Raw genomic sequence first — 17,500 nt, forward strand, 5'->3', positions numbered from 1 at the left:
CCCGCCTTGAGGCTTATGGAAACACTCAACAAAGACACTGCGGATCTCTCTGGCTTTTAGTGCAAGTCGACACGTCCCACCCTCTCGCCGCTCGTCCTATCGTGACGGCGAGACCGCGTTCGTTGGCGTGACGTCCCGCCCGACACAAAGCGCAGGCATTGGTGGTTCAGTGGTCTCAGATAAAAGGTTCTTGTAGGTTCCACCGAGATTTGACCTCGGATTTCTGGAATCAGAGTCCAGAGTGCTGACCGTTACACCATGGAACCCCCACCTTGAGGCTTATGGAAACACTCAACAAAGACACTGTGCATCTCTTTGGCTTTTAGTGCAAGTCGACACGTCCCACCCTCTCGCCGCCCGTCCTAGCGTGACGGCGAGACCGCGTTCGTTGGAGTGACGTTCCGCCAGGCCCAAAGAGCAGGCATTGGTGGTTCAGTGGTAGAATTCTCGCCTGCCACGCGGGAGGCCCGGGTTCGATTCCCGGCCAATGCATTACTCTTACGTGAACCGTCGTTGGCCTTGTTTTGACTTGATTCGTCCTGGTCGGCGCGTGTAAGCTTGTGAGCTACCACGGCGATGGACATCAGAGTCCTCGTTAGTATAGTGGTCAGTATCCCCGCCTGTCACGCGGGAGACCAGGTTTCAATTCCCTTTTTGCGAAGTGTGGTTCACCGTCATCTCACAGGACTTGATTTGAAGGACGTTTTTATGGTAACGCTATCGGGGGGCGTGGTTTGACACATCCCTTTAGCAATAACTGAATAACGCATGTTCTACAGCGTTACACTTGCACAAATAAGCGGGACGCGTGGAACAATCTGTCCAGCAGGGGCTGACTTCAACCACGCCCGGATCTGCCAGCAGTTCTTCACAGGACGATGATTGGTGGTTCCAACCCCTTTGTCCTGAGAAGAAGGTTGAAACCAAGCAGCCACTGTCAGGGGCAGGTTTGGGGTCTCAGATAAAAAGCTCTGGTAGGTTCCACAGAGATTTGGACTCGGATTGCTGGATTCAGAGTCCAGACCGTTACACCATGGAACCCACGCCCTGAGACTTATGGAAAGACTCACGAAAGACACTGTGCATCTCTCTGGCTTTTAGTGCAAGTCGACATGTCCCACCCTCTCGCCGCCCGTCCTAGCGTGACGGCGAGACCGCGTTCGGTGGCGTGACGTCCCGCCCGACACAAAGCGCAGGCATTGGTGGTTCAGTGGTCTCAGGCTCTTGTAGGTTCCACCGAGATTTGAACTTGGATTGCTGGATTCAGAGTCCAGAGTGCTGACCGTTACACCATGGAACCCCCGCCTTGAGGCTTATGGAAAGACTCACGAAAGACACTGTGCATTTCTCTGGCTTTTAGTGCAAGTCGACATGTCCCACCCTCTCGCCGCCCGTCCTAGCGTGACGGCGAGACCGCGTTCGGTGGCGTGACGTCCCGCCCGGCACAAAGAGCAGGCATTGGTGGTTCAGTGGTAGAATTCCCGCCTGCCACGCGGGGGCCAGTTACGGATAGGTGTAACAGAAAAAACGGGATTTTACGTGTCTGTTTTTGTCATGCCGGAGACCAGGGTTCAATTCCCCAAAAGCTGATTTATTTTTAAGCCCTGGTATGTTTTTTGTACTAAGTTTTTGTAAAATGAAGTAATTTATATAGCTTAAATATCAAGTCAGTCCAAATATGAAACTTTTCATTTTACATCACTATTATTTACACACAATTATGTGCACATGACTAATTACACATCATTATTTACACTCTACTATGACACACCCTTTCACAGTTTCTATTATTTTACATCACTATTATTTACACACAATTATGTGCACATGACTAATTACACATCATTATTTACACTCTACTATGACACACCCTTTCACAGTTTCTATTATTTTACATCACTATTATTTACACACAATTATGTGCACATGACTAATTACACATCATTATTTACACTCTACTATGACACACCCTTTCACAGTTTCTATTATTTTACATCACTATTATTTACACACAATTATGTGCACATGACTAATTACACATCATTATTTACACTCTACTATGACACACCCTTTCACAGTTTCTATTATTTTACATCACTATTATTTACACACAATTATGTGCACATGACTAATTACACATCATTATTTACACTCTACTATGACACACCCTTTCACAGTTTCTATTATTTTACATCACTATTATTTACACACAATTATGTGCACATAACTAATTACACATCATTATTTACACTCTACAATGACACACCCTTTCACAGTTTCTATTATTTTACATCCCTATTCACACGGCTATTATTTACACAAGATTATGTGCACATTACTAATTACACACCATTATGTACACTCTCCTATTCATTTCCCCTTCTCAGCCAGCCATCTCAACCTCTCTGCCTCATAAAAGGCTGAACCCTTGAAGTCCCCCCAGATCAGCTCCTTCTCCATGCCTTGGTCCTGACATAGGGAGAACACCTTAGCAGGACAGTAGACATACTTCCCTGCCACTCCTGGGAATCCTGTGTGGACATGAGGGCTATCAGGGCCTTGTTTCAAGACACGGTGGCAGAACCTGCACAGCCGCCCCTGTGGTGGCACATCTGCTGCCTTCCTTTTGGCCTTCTGGCCCTGCACTTTTTGCTGCGTTGCAGCAAGCTCCCGCTCAAAAAATGGGGTGTCCATGAAGTCCACCAATTCCATCCTGGGGTTTGTAAGTCCCTCTGCCCCATATTTTTGGTGGACTTTGGTTGAGCAGTAAAAGTACCTGGATGGCCCATTTTGGTAAAAAAAATGAATGGATGAGCCATCGTTTTCAAACCGGGACTTGGGCTGGCCACAGGAAAGACAGGTTTTTGTTTTCTTCTTTTGTCCTCTGGCTTGTTGCTGTTGCTGTTGCTGCTGCTGTCTTTGCAGAATGTCACTCACCATTCTCTCAATCGTTTCCTCTGTCAGTGGCGATGCCTTGGCTGGAGGATTCACAGTGGCAGGTGAGAGGGTGGTTACAGGCACAGTGACAGTGTCACTGTTCTCAGTCAAGCGCTGCCACAGCTGTTGGGTTTCCAGCAGCTTTTCTGGACTGACATTAAGTGAGGAGCTGGTGTTCTGCAGCTTGGCCAGATATTTTATATATCTGCAGATGTGCAGCCGTGTTGTCGGGTGTAGGAGGGAGTTTGGGTCAGTGATGGAACTGTGGACCATGGCTGCATACTCATGGTCCACAAGCCTCAGCATGTCCTTCTGTCCATGGTACGTGGTGAGCAGACCATCAATGGCCACTTTCATAGGGCTAGTCCACCTGGTGTGGTCGAGCACAAAGACCCGGCCTCCAGTTTTAACAGGCCCGGTGCGGGCACTCCGAGGAGAGGCAGCCATTGGAAGGGTCGGTGTGTATGGCACAGCTGAGAAATAAATTGGATACAGTTTATTGTTAGTAAATACAGTGTATAGTTTGTTTTTGAAAACCACACATGGATGTCTGTACGTGTAAATATGTGTACAATTCAAAATGTTCCTTTCAGAATCAGAATTTGTTTTATTTGCTATGTAAGTTCACAAAACAAGGCATTTACTGTAGCAGGAAGGTGCATACAAAAAACATATACGTATCTTGAAAAAAAAACTTTAATGTTTAAATTAAAGTCTAATACTAAAGAACTGAACAATCTAAAATTACCTGTATTGTCCTGGGGTTCCTCTGAACTCTCACGCTTAGGATTCAGTGCAGCAGGGGGGAGAGGCGCAGGACAATGAAAGAGCGCTATGGAGGGCTCGCTGGAGGACTGTAGTGAGGACTGGGTGTTTGCAGTCGTAGGGGGACAGGGCTGAGCGGGGCCAGGGGTTCTGTATTTGTCCCAGTCGATAGGTACCGGACGACAGCCAGGTTCCAGGTATTTCAACCCAAACATTTCTCCAGTGTCCCTGTTTGAGGCGTACAAGGCTTTGTACTTGGGCTGGCCTGTCACCCTTACAGAGGCTGCATTCAGCTCCATCATGAGCACAGGGTCAAACATCGCTGGAAGGAGGACATCAGGCTGTTTCAGGTCCACCAGCCTCTCAAAGTTCCAGCGTGCCACTCCAGTCATACCCTGGGCCTGGAACAGCTCAGGGGAGACACGGTTGCCAGTCACCCATTGGGCCTGGTGAAAGTGGTAGCCTTCCTGCTGGGAAGTGCCTCGGACTGGGATCCAGATGGGCACTCTGGCTCCCTCCCCCTGGACATGATTCAGCTGTAAGGTTCCCCCATACCTGTACATGATCCCGTCTTTCAGCTCTGGGTCACTGAGGCAGCCCCTCAGTATGTGGACCCGCTGGATCCTCCAGGTCTTCAACATTGTTGGCTTGAAGAGCGGGACATTGTCTGGGTCCTTGGACATTTGGAAGTGCTGAAGAACCTCCTCTATCCTGGTCACCAGCTCCTGAGGCTGAGGGATCTTGGTCCTGCAGTGATCCCGGATGTGCTGCTTGGTGGGGTTTGGAGGCACAATGCCACAGAAAGTGTATGCAACTTTCAGCCTCTGCAGATCTTCCTGGTCGACCACAAGGAAGGCAGCGGAGAGGAACTGGCAGAAGGAACTGTACAGGGAATGATGCTCAGACACACACTCCCTGCAAAAACGCCTCATGCAGTGAAACAGGTCCAGCTTCATTTCTATGTCCGGGTTGAATTTTGACCTTGAGGCACAGGTGTTGGACAGCTCCCCTGCAGTGACCTCTGCCAACACAGCCTCTGTGGTCTTCCAAGCATCCCACACTAGATGTTCACCAGGGTGGGAGTCTGGAATCCTGAATGCTGCACAGCAGTCCCTACACAATTACCAAAATGGAAGAAAACTAAATGAGAAATATGCAAATATATGGGCTACATTTACAACAGAAATGTAGTTACATTCACATTATATGATTTACATGTCTTATGAATTGTGTGCTATATAATAGCCATACCTGTCCACCCAGTGGTACTTGGCCATGTCCAGTCCAGCAGCAGTGTAGCGGTTGGCCAGACCTTCATACATTGGCTCCAAGGAGCGCTCAGCCTCTGACTGCACCATCACCCAGGAGAGGATCATCCAGTTCTCGTTCATGATGGCGTAGGATGACATGGCCCCTGAGGAGAGTGTAACCTTTCTGGCAATCTTGCGCGTGTGGTCAGATCTCAACACCTGCCCAAAGGTCCCCTGTAGGAGCTTGTTGATTGCTGGCTCCTGGCGTCGAAACTCCTGGAGCAAGCAGTCTGTCAGGTATTGTGCAGACACTGACACTCCACTCCAACCATCAGCGTCTTCATAACCTCCAAAAGGAGGCACCTGGTTGTGCCCCCTGATGAAGGCACTGATCGTTTTCTGGCCACCCAAGCCCACCTCTGTGTCCTGGACATTCTGCACACAGTGCAGGTAGGAGAGATGAGCTTGCTCATATTTTAGGTGCAGCATCTCCGTCACCTGTTTGGCCATGTCATTGGGTGATTTACCCGTGCGCCTCAGCTCATGCAACACCGTTTTGCAGATGGCCTTTTTGTAGGTTAGAAAGGCTGGCAGGATGTTAGTGAAGCGCTGCGGAAGTTTGTCCAACCACTGAGGGTTGTCAGCAAACCAGTACTTCCTGCAGGTCTTGCAGCACAGACGGGATGCAAAAATGTAATATTGGCCACTCATGCCAACAATGACACGAGGCCTCCCCACCCCCGCCGATGCTATCATCGGCTGCGGACAACCATGGAGACATGGGAGCACGTAATTGTTTCTTAGGCGCTCCATGATGTCATTCTCTGGTTTCCAGATGAAAAACGGATGGAGCTGGAAATATTTGGGGGAGGGCAGGTCAGAAGAGGTCTCAATAAGCTCTGGCTGAGGTGGGTAGCGCCACAAAGAGACCATCTTCATCAGATGGCGTACTGGGCGTGAACCTGGCCACAGCCCCAAAGCTTCCATCTCCGTCTTAATCCAGATCCGCTGCTGATTGGAGCAGGTCCAGCGACAGACATCCGAGTCATAGCTAGGGACACTATTGGATACTGCAGGAGAGGGTGCAGGCTGTTCACTGGATGCAGGGTCTACTGGAGGAGCAGGGTGTGACAGAGCTGTGAAAAAGCAAAAACCAGATTGAGATATTAACATTTAATCGGCCGTGAAAACATTCTGTTTCTCTTTTCTCTCAATAAGTGGCATGAAATGACAATGTTTTACTTTTCAGAAAACTAACTTGTTTATAGACAACAAAATAAGAGTTTGTGTCCATTGAAAATGAAAGGACATACTGTGTTCTGACAAAGTTGGTAGTGGGATCAAAGATTGACCCAAGGCAAGCAGCTGAGGAGGTACCGGTAGGCAGACCTTCACTGGAGCGGAGGAAGCTTGTGGAGATAAAATAACACAAACTTAAACATGAATGGGAGACACTTTCATAGCAAATAAATATGAGACATACATGTACAGATATCAACCTTGCAAAGGAGAAGCAGTTGTGGGGCAGTCAGTTGGTCTAGAGAGTGTAGCTGTTGGTTTGCTCCTCACTGTTAAGGAAAACGAAGTGTTATCATATGACCCCTCGACACAGTTTGGCGTGCCAATCTTATTTGTATGTGTAATTGGTAAGAGTCACTTCTGCCTTACTTGTTATCAACATAATAACAAAGCTATCCCTGCATTCTGATTAATAAATGCATTCTGATTAGTTAAAAAAATTCATACAAATGAAGATTTTTTTAATCAAATGGTATATAGATAGATTTGATATTCTTCTATAAAATCTAACTATATCAATTTGATATTTCAATGATAACAGGTAAAGCTCAGTGACAATACCAAAATAAAATAATAAATAGTCAAGGGTTTGGCATCTAGATTTCAAAGGAGAGAGAAACTGCAGTTTTCATGTAGGTAAGTAAAGAAGTCATAGTTAAATTACGTTTTTAATTTTAAATGAAAGTGTGCTACAGACTTTTTCATCCTTGTCCAATTGGCATGCCAAACCCTTGACACAGCTTTATAGAAAACATGCAGAGATAGAACTAATATAAACACTTACCCTCATCGCTGACATGTTACATCCTTAAGACAGTAGTAAGTAGAACAAAAGAACACAAGCATCAGAACAGGCCAGAACACGACCAAAATAATAAACAAGCATATTAAAACTCAGTTATGGTAGATAATTCTGCGGGTGACCAAATTATCCTCCAAAACTGATGGATGGTTAACCTCTAGCAGTGGATGAAGCCGATGTCCCAACTGCTTCTACTGCTGGTGAACCTGGACAGACAATGAGTACATTGCATTATGTTTAAATAATACATTTGAATTGATATGAAAGTGACTGAAATAAGTATGGACATGTTCCTTTAGTTAACTCACTCAGCTGGGTCCCAAACTTGGAAGAGGACAGACTCAGCATTGCCCTCTCCAAATCCTCATCATCCTCTATGACTAGGAAATAAAACAAAGGTCACATTACAATTTGTATGGAACAAATATGTAAACCGTTATGTAAGTGATGTATGTTACATGAACAGACCTGGAGGATGAGAGGCAGGGGTTGAGGTGGTATTGGAGTCGGCAACATTAAGGGGTTGAAGTGTGGATGCTGTCAGGGTCCTTTGCTTCATAAGGTACTGCTGCAGATTGTGCATTTTGCTGCGCTGCACGCACTTCTTTCCCATTATGAACGCTGCGTACCCATCGGCTCTACCGTTCCAAATCTCCCCCCAGGTGCTTTTAGCCCTGGAACCAAAGCCAACTAGGTTGTCATGGTCAGAAGCAACGGGTGCAGCGGGTCTTTTGACAGAGTACCTCCGGAGGTCCTCAATTTCCTGAAAGCCTTTGGTGTACTCCAGGAAGGACAGTAGGCTGTCTTTACTGTGGCCCGCTGGGTTGAACTGCCCGGCTGTCTGCTCCTGATCTACCTTGTTGATGAGGTACAAGGTGTAGCCTACATCATTCTCCAGCAGCCACCTGAAGGACTTTCCTTTGTATTTTCCAAACTGGAGGATGTATTCACCTAACACCTCCAGCCGGTCAGACACATCCCCCCCTCTCAGAAACACCTCTGTGTGGGCGTTGGTTTTCACCATGTCTTCCCTTTGAGGTGCAGACTTGTCCTGGGGGGAGGGGTTCTCTTTGATCCTCTGAGCTTCTTCAGAGGGGTCCTGTCTCAAATACCCAGACGGGCCTTTTCTGAAGGAGACTTGCATTTTTCCAGGGAAAAACTTCTTCATATTGATCTCTACAAAAGACAATGTGCATAGAGTGATAAAAATGATTTTATTTAGATTGTTTCAATTAAACAATATACTGTAATACTAAATCTGTTATTATTTATGCTGTTAAAAATTCTTCAACATTGCCCACTGTAGCCTACTCATGAAACGTGAGCTAGTTAGTCTAGTTATTAGAACAACTGTCATTGTAATTTATTTATGTATTCATTGGCCTCTGTATTGTAACATGACATGATCAAGCAACCTACAGTATCGTCCGTTTTAGCCGACTAGTTAATGGGACGCAACCGATCTAAATACAGTTTGAGTTTAGCCGACTACTGTTCCAATAACGTGAGCGAGTAAACCAGATACAGACAGTGTAAAATATGAAATATGAGCCGACTAGCTCTATTGTACTGTAGTTCAGACTACTGTACTGGTACAGTACGTGAGGTACTTAGCAAACTTTATAAATTGCCGACTACTGTTCCAATAACGTGAGCGAGTAAACCAGATACAGACAGTGTAAAATATGAAATATGAGCCGACTAGCTCTATTGTACTGTAGTTCAGACTACTGTACTGGTACAGTACGTGAGGTACTTAGCAAACTTTATAAATTGTACAATCGTTTTCTATATCCTACACTTAGTGACATCTCCAGGTAGAGTAGCTGGCATTAAAACAATAAGATTTACCTGTTTTTTCCGCTCGATGATGATGAAACTTCACATGCAATCGTTGATAAAAATATTGCTGTCTTCTTTCGTTCGATGAAGTGAGGTAAACTGACTCACAGAAAGTTGCCTCTCTCTTTTTCTATGGGAGTCTATGGTAAAATCGGAACAGCGACAAAAAAAACTACCAGAGGCCGTTAGAATATTACATCCGTAGTGGTTTAGCACTACCATTGAGAATGAATGGGAAACGTTTTAGAGAATTTTAGCTAAAGAATTCTCGCCTGCCGCGCGGGAGGCCCGGGTTCGATTCCCGGCCAATGCATTACTCTTACGTGAACCGTCGTTGGCCTTGTTTTGACTTGATTCGTCCTGGTCGGCGCGTGTAAGCTTGTGAGCTACCACTGCGATGGACATCACAGTCCTCGTTAGTATAGTGGTCAGTATCCCCGCCTGTCACGCGGGAGACCAGGGTTCAATTCCCTGACGGGGAGAAGTTCTCTTTTTGCGAAGTGTGGTTCACCGTCATCTCACAGGACCTGATTTGAAGGACGTTTTTATGGTAACGCTATCAGGGGAAGTGGTTCGACACATCCCTTTAGCAATAACTGAATAATGCATGTTCTACAACGTTACACTTGCACAAATAAGCGGGACACGTGGAACAATCTGTCCAGCAGGGGCTGACTTCAACCACGCCCAGATCTGCCCACAGTTCTTCACAGGACGATGATTGGTGGTTCCAACCCCTGTGTCCTGAGAAGAAGGTTGAAACCAAGCAGCCACTGTCAAGGGCAGGTTTGGGGTCTCAGATAAAAAGCTCTGGTAGGTTCCACAGAGATTTGGACTCGGATTGGTGGATTCAGAGTCCAGACCGTTACACCATGGAACCCACGCCCTGAGACTTATGGAAAGACTCACGAAAGACACTGTGCATCTCTCTGGCTTTTAGTGCAAGTCGACATGTCCCACCCTCTCGCCGCCCGTCCTAGCGTGACGGCGAGACCGCGTTCGGTGGCGTGACGTCCCGCCCGACACAAAGCGCAGGCATTGGTGGTTCAGTGGTCTCAGGCTCTTGTAGGTTCCACCGAGATTTGAACTTGGATTGCTGGATTCAGAGTCCAGAGTGCTGACCGTTACACCATGGAACCCCCGCCTTGAGGCTTATGGAAAGACTCACGAAAGACACTGTGCATTTCTCTGGCTTTTAGTGCAAGTCGACATGTCCCACCCTCTCGCCGCCCGTCCTAGCGTGACGGCGAGACCGCGTTCGGTGGCGTGACGTCCCGCCCGGCACAAAGAGCAGGCATTGGTGGTTCAGTGGTAGAATTCCCGCCTGCCACGCGGGGGCCAGTTACGGATAGGTGTAACAGAAAAAACGGGATTTTACGTGTCTGTTTTTGTCATGCCGGAGACCAGGGTTCAATTCCCCAAAAGCTGATTTATTTTTAAGCCCTGGTATGTTTTTTGTACTAAGTTTTTGTAAAATGAAGTAATTTATATAGCTTAAATATCAAGTCAGTCCAAATATGAAACTTTTCATTTTACATCACTATTATTTACACACAATTATGTGCACATGACTAATTACACATCATTATTTACACTCTACTATGACACACCCTTTCACAGTTTCTATTATTTTACATCACTATTATTTACACACAATTATGTGCACATGACTAATTACACATCATTATTTACACTCTACTATGACACACCCTTTCACAGTTTCTATTATTTTACATCACTATTATTTACACACAATTATGTGCACATGACTAATTACACATCATTATTTACACTCTACTATGACACACCCTTTCACAGTTTCTATTATTTTACATCACTATTATTTACACACAATTATGTGCACATGACTAATTACACATCATTATTTACACTCTACTATGACACACCCTTTCACAGTTTCTATTATTTTACATCACTATTATTTACACACAATTATGTGCACATGACTAATTACACATCATTATTTACACTCTACTATGACACACCCTTTCACAGTTTCTATTATTTTACATCACTATTATTTACACACAATTATGTGCACATAACTAATTACACATCATTATTTACACTCTACAATGACACACCCTTTCACAGTTTCTATTATTTTACATCCCTATTCACACGGCTATTATTTACACAAGATTATGTGCACATTACTAATTACACACCATTATGTACACTCTCCTATTCATTTCCCCTTCTCAGCCAGCCATCTCAACCTCTCTGCCTCATAAAAGGCTGAACCCTTGAAGTCCCCCCAGATCAGCTCCTTCTCCATGCCTTGGTCCTGACATAGGGAGAACACCTTAGCAGGACAGTAGACATACTTCCCTGCCACTCCTGGGAATCCTGTGTGGACATGAGGGCTATCAGGGCCTTGTTTCAAGACACGGTGGCAGAACCTGCACAGCCGCCCCTGTGGTGGCACATCTGCTGCCTTCCTTTTGGCCTTCTGGCCCTGCACTTTTTGCTGCGTTGCAGCAAGCTCCCGCTCAAAAAATGGGGTGTCCATGAAGTCCACCAATTCCATCCTGGGGTTTGTAAGTCCCTCTGCCCCATATTTTTGGTGGACTTTGGTTGAGCAGTAAAAGTACCTGGATGGCCCATTTTGGTAAAAAAAATGAATGGATGAGCCATCGTTTTCAAACCGGGACTTGGGCTGGCCACAGGAAAGACAGGTTTTTGTTTTCTTCTTTTGTCCTCTGGCTTGTTGCTGTTGCTGTTGCTGCTGCTGTCTTTGCAGAATGTCACTCACCATTCTCTCAATCGTTTCCTCTGTCAGTGGCGATGCCTTGGCTGGAGGATTCACAGTGGCAGGTGAGAGGGTGGTTACAGGCACAGTGACAGTGTCACTGTTCTCAGTCAAGCGCTGCCACAGCTGTTGGGTTTCCAGCAGCTTTTCTGGACTGACATTAAGTGAGGAGCTGGTGTTCTGCAGCTTGGCCAGATATTTTATATATCTGCAGATGTGCAGCCGTGTTGTCGGGTGTAGGAGGGAGTTTGGGTCAGTGATGGAACTGTGGACCATGGCTGCATACTCATGGTCCACAAGCCTCAGCATGTCCTTCTGTCCATGGTACGTGGTGAGCAGACCATCAATGGCCACTTTCATAGGGCTAGTCCACCTGGTGTGGTCGAGCACAAAGACCCGGCCTCCAGTTTTAACAGGCCCGGTGCGGGCACTCCGAGGAGAGGCAGCCATTGGAAGGGTCGGTGTGTATGGCACAGCTGAGAAATAAATTGGATACAGTTTATTGTTAGTAAATACAGTGTATAGTTTGTTTTTGAAAACCACACATGGATGTCTGTACGTGTAAATATGTGTACAATTCAAAATGTTCCTTTCAGAATCAGAATTTGTTTTATTTGCTATGTAAGTTCACAAAACAAGGCATTTACTGTAGCAGGAAGGTGCATACAAAAAACATATACGTATCTTGAAAAAAAAACTTTAATGTTTAAATTAAAGTCTAATACTAAAGAACTGAACAATCTAAAATTACCTGTATTGTCCTGGGGTTCCTCTGAACTCTCACGCTTAGGATTCAGTGCAGCAGGGGGGAGAGGCGCAGGACAATGAAAGAGCGCTATGGAGGGCTCGCTGGAGGACTGTAGTGAGGACTGGGTGTTTGCAGTCGTAGGGGGACAGGGCTGAGCGGGGCCAGGGGTTCTGTATTTGTCCCAGTCGATAGGTACCGGACGACAGCCAGGTTCCAGGTATTTCAACCCAAACATTTCTCCAGTGTCCCTGTTTGAGGCGTACAAGGCTTTGTACTTGGGCTGGCCTGTCACCCTTACAGAGGCTGCATTCAGCTCCATCATGAGCACAGGGTCAAACATCGCTGGAAGGAGGACATCAGGCTGTTTCAGGTCCACCAGCCTCTCAAAGTTCCAGCGTGCCACTCCAGTCATACCCTGGGCCTGGAACAGCTCAGGGGAGACACGGTTGCCAGTCACCCATTGGGCCTGGTGAAAGTGGTAGCCTTCCTGCTGGGAAGTGCCTCGGACTGGGATCCAGATGGGCACTCTGGCTCCCTCCCCCTGGACATGATTCAGCTGTAAGGTTCCCCCATACCTGTACATGATCCCGTCTTTCAGCTCTGGGTCACTGAGGCAGCCCCTCAGTATGTGGACCCGCTGGATCCTCCAGGTCTTCAACATTGTTGGCTTGAAGAGCGGGACATTGTCTGGGTCCTTGGACATTTGGAAGTGCTGAAGAACCTCCTCTATCCTGGTCACCAGCTCCTGAGGCTGAGGGATCTTGGTCCTGCAGTGATCCCGGATGTGCTGCTTGGTGGGGTTTGGAGGCACAATGCCACAGAAAGTGTATGCAACTTTCAGCCTCTGCAGATCTTCCTGGTCGACCACAAGGAAGGCAGCGGAGAGGAACTGGCAGAAGGAACTGTACAGGGAATGATGCTCAGACACACACTCCCTGCAAAAACGCCTCATGCAGTGAAACAGGTCCAGCTTCATTTCTATGTCCGGGTTGAATTTTGACCTTGAGGCACAGGTGTTGGACAGCTCCCCTGCAGTGACCTCTGCCAACACAGCCTCTGTGGTCTTCCAAGCATCCCACACTAGATGTTCACCAGGGTGGGAGTCTGGAATCCTGAATGCTGCACAGCAGTCCCTACACAATTACCAAAATGGAAGAAAACTAAATGAGAAATATGCAAATATATGGGCTACATTTACAACAGAAATGTAGTTACATTCACATTATATGATTTACATGTCTTATGAATTGTGTGCTATATAATAGCCATACCTGTCCACCCAGTGGTACTTGGCCATGTCCAGTCCAGCAGCAGTGTAGCGGTTGGCCAGACCTTCATACATTGGCTCCAAGGAGCGCTCAGCCTCTGACTGCACCATCACCCAGGAGAGGATCATCCAGTTCTCGTTCATGATGGCGTAGGATGACATGGCCCCTGAGGAGAGTGTAACCTTTCTGGCAATCTTGCGCGTGTGGTCAGATCTCAACACCTGCCCAAAGGTCCCCTGTAGGAGCTTGTTGATTGCTGGCTCCTGGCGTCGAAACTCCTGGAGCAAGCAGTCTGTCAGGTATTGTGCAGACACTGACACTCCACTCCAACCATCAGCGTCTTCATAACCTCCAAAAGGAGGCACCTGGTTGTGCCCCCTGATGAAGGCACTGATCGTTTTCTGGCCACCCAAGCCCACCTCTGTGTCCTGGACATTCTGCACACAGTGCAGGTAGGAGAGATGAGCTTGCTCATATTTTAGGTGCAGCATCTCCGTCACCTGTTTGGCCATGTCATTGGGTGATTTACCCGTGCGCCTCAGCTCATGCAACACCGTTTTGCAGATGGCCTTTTTGTAGGTTAGAAAGGCTGGCAGGATGTTAGTGAAGCGCTGCGGAAGTTTGTCCAACCACTGAGGGTTGTCAGCAAACCAGTACTTCCTGCAGGTCTTGCAGCACAGACGGGATGCAAAAATGTAATATTGGCCACTCATGCCAACAATGACACGAGGCCTCCCCACCCCCGCCGATGCTATCATCGGCTGCGGACAACCATGGAGACATGGGAGCACGTAATTGTTTCTTAGGCGCTCCATGATGTCATTCTCTGGTTTCCAGATGAAAAACGGATGGAGCTGGAAATATTTGGGGGAGGGCAGGTCAGAAGAGGTCTCAATAAGCTCTGGCTGAGGTGGGTAGCGCCACAAAGAGACCATCTTCATCAGATGGCGTACTGGGCGTGAACCTGGCCACAGCCCCAAAGCTTCCATCTCCGTCTTAATCCAGATCCGCTGCTGATTGGAGCAGGTCCAGCGACAGACATCCGAGTCATAGCTAGGGACACTATTGGATACTGCAGGAGAGGGTGCAGGCTGTTCACTGGATGCAGGGTCTACTGGAGGAGCAGGGTGTGACAGAGCTGTGAAAAAGCAAAAACCAGATTGAGATATTAACATTTAATCGGCCGTGAAAACATTCTGTTTCTCTTTTCTCTCAATAAGTGGCATGAAATGACAATGTTTTACTTTTCAGAAAACTAACTTGTTTATAGACAACAAAATAAGAGTTTGTGTCCATTGAAAATGAAAGGACATACTGTGTTCTGACAAAGTTGGTAGTGGGATCAAAGATTGACCCAAGGCAAGCAGCTGAGGAGGTACCGGTAGGCAGACCTTCACTGGAGCGGAGGAAGCTTGTGGAGATAAAATAACACAAACTTAAACATGAATGGGAGACACTTTCATAGCAAATAAATATGAGACATACATGTACAGATATCAACCTTGCAAAGGAGAAGCAGTTGTGGGGCAGTCAGTTGGTCTAGAGAGTGTAGCTGTTGGTTTGCTCCTCACTGTTAAGGAAAACGAAGTGTTATCATATGACCCCTCGACACAGTTTGGCGTGCCAATCTTATTTGTATGTGTAATTGGTAAGAGTCACTTCTGCCTTACTTGTTATCAACATAATAACAAAGCTATCCCTGCATTCTGATTAATAAATGCATTCTGATTAGTTAAAAAAATTCATACAAATGAAGATTTTTTTAATCAAATGGTATATAGATAGATTTGATATTCTTCTATAAAATCTAACTATATCAATTTGATATTTCAATGATAACAGGTAAAGCTCAGTGACAATACCAAAATAAAATAATAAATAGTCAAGGGTTTGGCATCTAGATTTCAAAGGAGAGAGAAACTGCAGTTTTCATGTAGGTAAGTAAAGAAGTCATAGTTAAATTACGTTTTTAATTTTAAATGAAAGTGTGCTACAGACTTTTTCATCCTTGTCCAATTGGCATGCCAAACCCTTGACACAGCTTTATAGAAAACATGCAGAGATAGAACTAATATAAACACTTACCCTCATCGCTGACATGTTACATCCTTAAGACAGTAGTAAGTAGAACAAAAGAACACAAGCATCAGAACAGGCCAGAACACGACCAAAATAATAAACAAGCATATTAAAACTCAGTTATGGTAGATAATTCTGCGGGTGACCAAATTATCCTCCAAAACTGATGGATGGTTAACCTCTAGCAGTGGATGAAGCCGATGTCCCAACTGCTTCTACTGCTGGTGAACCTGGACAGACAATGAGTACATTGCATTATGTTTAAATAATACATTTGAATTGATATGAAAGTGACTGAAATAAGTATGGACATGTTCCTTTAGTTAACTCACTCAGCTGGGTCCCAAACTTGGAAGAGGACAGACTCAGCATTGCCCTCTCCAAATCCTCATCATCCTCTATGACTAGGAAATAAAACAAAGGTCACATTACAATTTGTATGGAACAAATATGTAAACCGTTATGTAAGTGATGTATGTTACATGAACAGACCTGGAGGATGAGAGGCAGGGGTTGAGGTGGTATTGGAGTCGGCAACATTAAGGGGTTGAAGTGTGGATGCTGTCAGGGTCCTTTGCTTCATAAGGTACTGCTGCAGATTGTGCATTTTGCTGCGCTGCACGCACTTCTTTCCCATTATGAACGCTGCGTACCCATCGGCTCTACCGTTCCAAATCTCCCCCCAGGTGCTTTTAGCCCTGGAACCAAAGCCAACTAGGTTGTCATGGTCAGAAGCAACGGGTGCAGCGGGTCTTTTGACAGAGTACCTCCGGAGGTCCTCAATTTCCTGAAAGCCTTTGGTGTACTCCAGGAAGGACAGTAGGCTGTCTTTACTGTGGCCCGCTGGGTTGAACTGCCCGGCTGTCTGCTCCTGATCTACCTTGTTGATGAGGTACAAGGTGTAGCCTACATCATTCTCCAGCAGCCACCTGAAGGACTTTCCTTTGTATTTTCCAAACTGGAGGATGTATTCACCTAACACCTCCAGCCGGTCAGACACATCCCCCCCTCTCAGAAACACCTCTGTGTGGGCGTTGGTTTTCACCATGTCTTCCCTTTGAGGTGCAGACTTGTCCTGGGGGGAGGGGTTCTCTTTGATCCTCTGAGCTTCTTCAGAGGGGTCCTGTCTCAAATACCCAGACGGGCCTTTTCTGAAGGAGACTTGCATTTTTCCAGGGAAAAACTTCTTCATATTGATCTCTACAAAAGACAATGTGCATAGAGTGATAAAAATGATTTTATTTAGATTGTTTCAATTAAACAATATACTGTAATACTAAATCTGTTATTATTTATGCTGTTAAAAATTCTTCAACATTGCCCACTGTAGCCTACTCATGAAACGTGAGCTAGTTAGTCTAGTTATTAGAACAACTGTTATTGTAATTTATTTATGTATTCATTGGCCTCTGTATTGTAACATGACATGATCAAGCAACCTACAGTATCGTCCGTTTTAGCCGACTAGTTAATGGGACGCAACCGATCTAAATACAGTTTGAGTTTAGCCGACTACTGTTCCAATAACGTGAGCGAGTAAACCAGATACAGACAGTGTAAAATATGAAATATGAGCCGACTAGCTCTATTGTACTGTAGTTCAGACTACTGTACTGGTACAGTACGTGAGGTACTTAGCAAACTTTATAAATTGCCGACTACTGTTCCAATAACGTGAGCGAGTAAACCAGATACAGACAGTGTAAAATATGAAATATGAGCCGACTAGCTCTATTG

The 17,500-nt window shown here is 45.9% G+C and overlaps 2 non-coding genes across 2 annotated transcripts; both read left to right on the forward strand.

Moving 5' to 3' along the window:
• The first annotated feature begins 421 nt into the window (after window positions 1-421).
• On the forward strand, window positions 422-492 carry trnag-gcc. Its single transcript has one exon. It is a non-coding gene; the product is annotated as a tRNA-Gly (tRNA).
• An 8,813-nt stretch (window positions 493-9,305) lies between these two features.
• Window positions 9,306-9,377, forward strand: trnad-guc. Its single transcript has one exon. It is a non-coding gene; the product is annotated as a tRNA-Asp (tRNA).
• Window positions 9,378-17,500: the final 8,123 nt, after the last annotated feature.

Source organism: Hypomesus transpacificus, unplaced genomic scaffold (genome assembly GCF_021917145.1).
Source record: "Hypomesus transpacificus isolate Combined female unplaced genomic scaffold, fHypTra1 scaffold_60, whole genome shotgun sequence".
Classification (NCBI taxonomy): Eukaryota; Metazoa; Chordata; class Actinopteri; order Osmeriformes; family Osmeridae; genus Hypomesus; species Hypomesus transpacificus.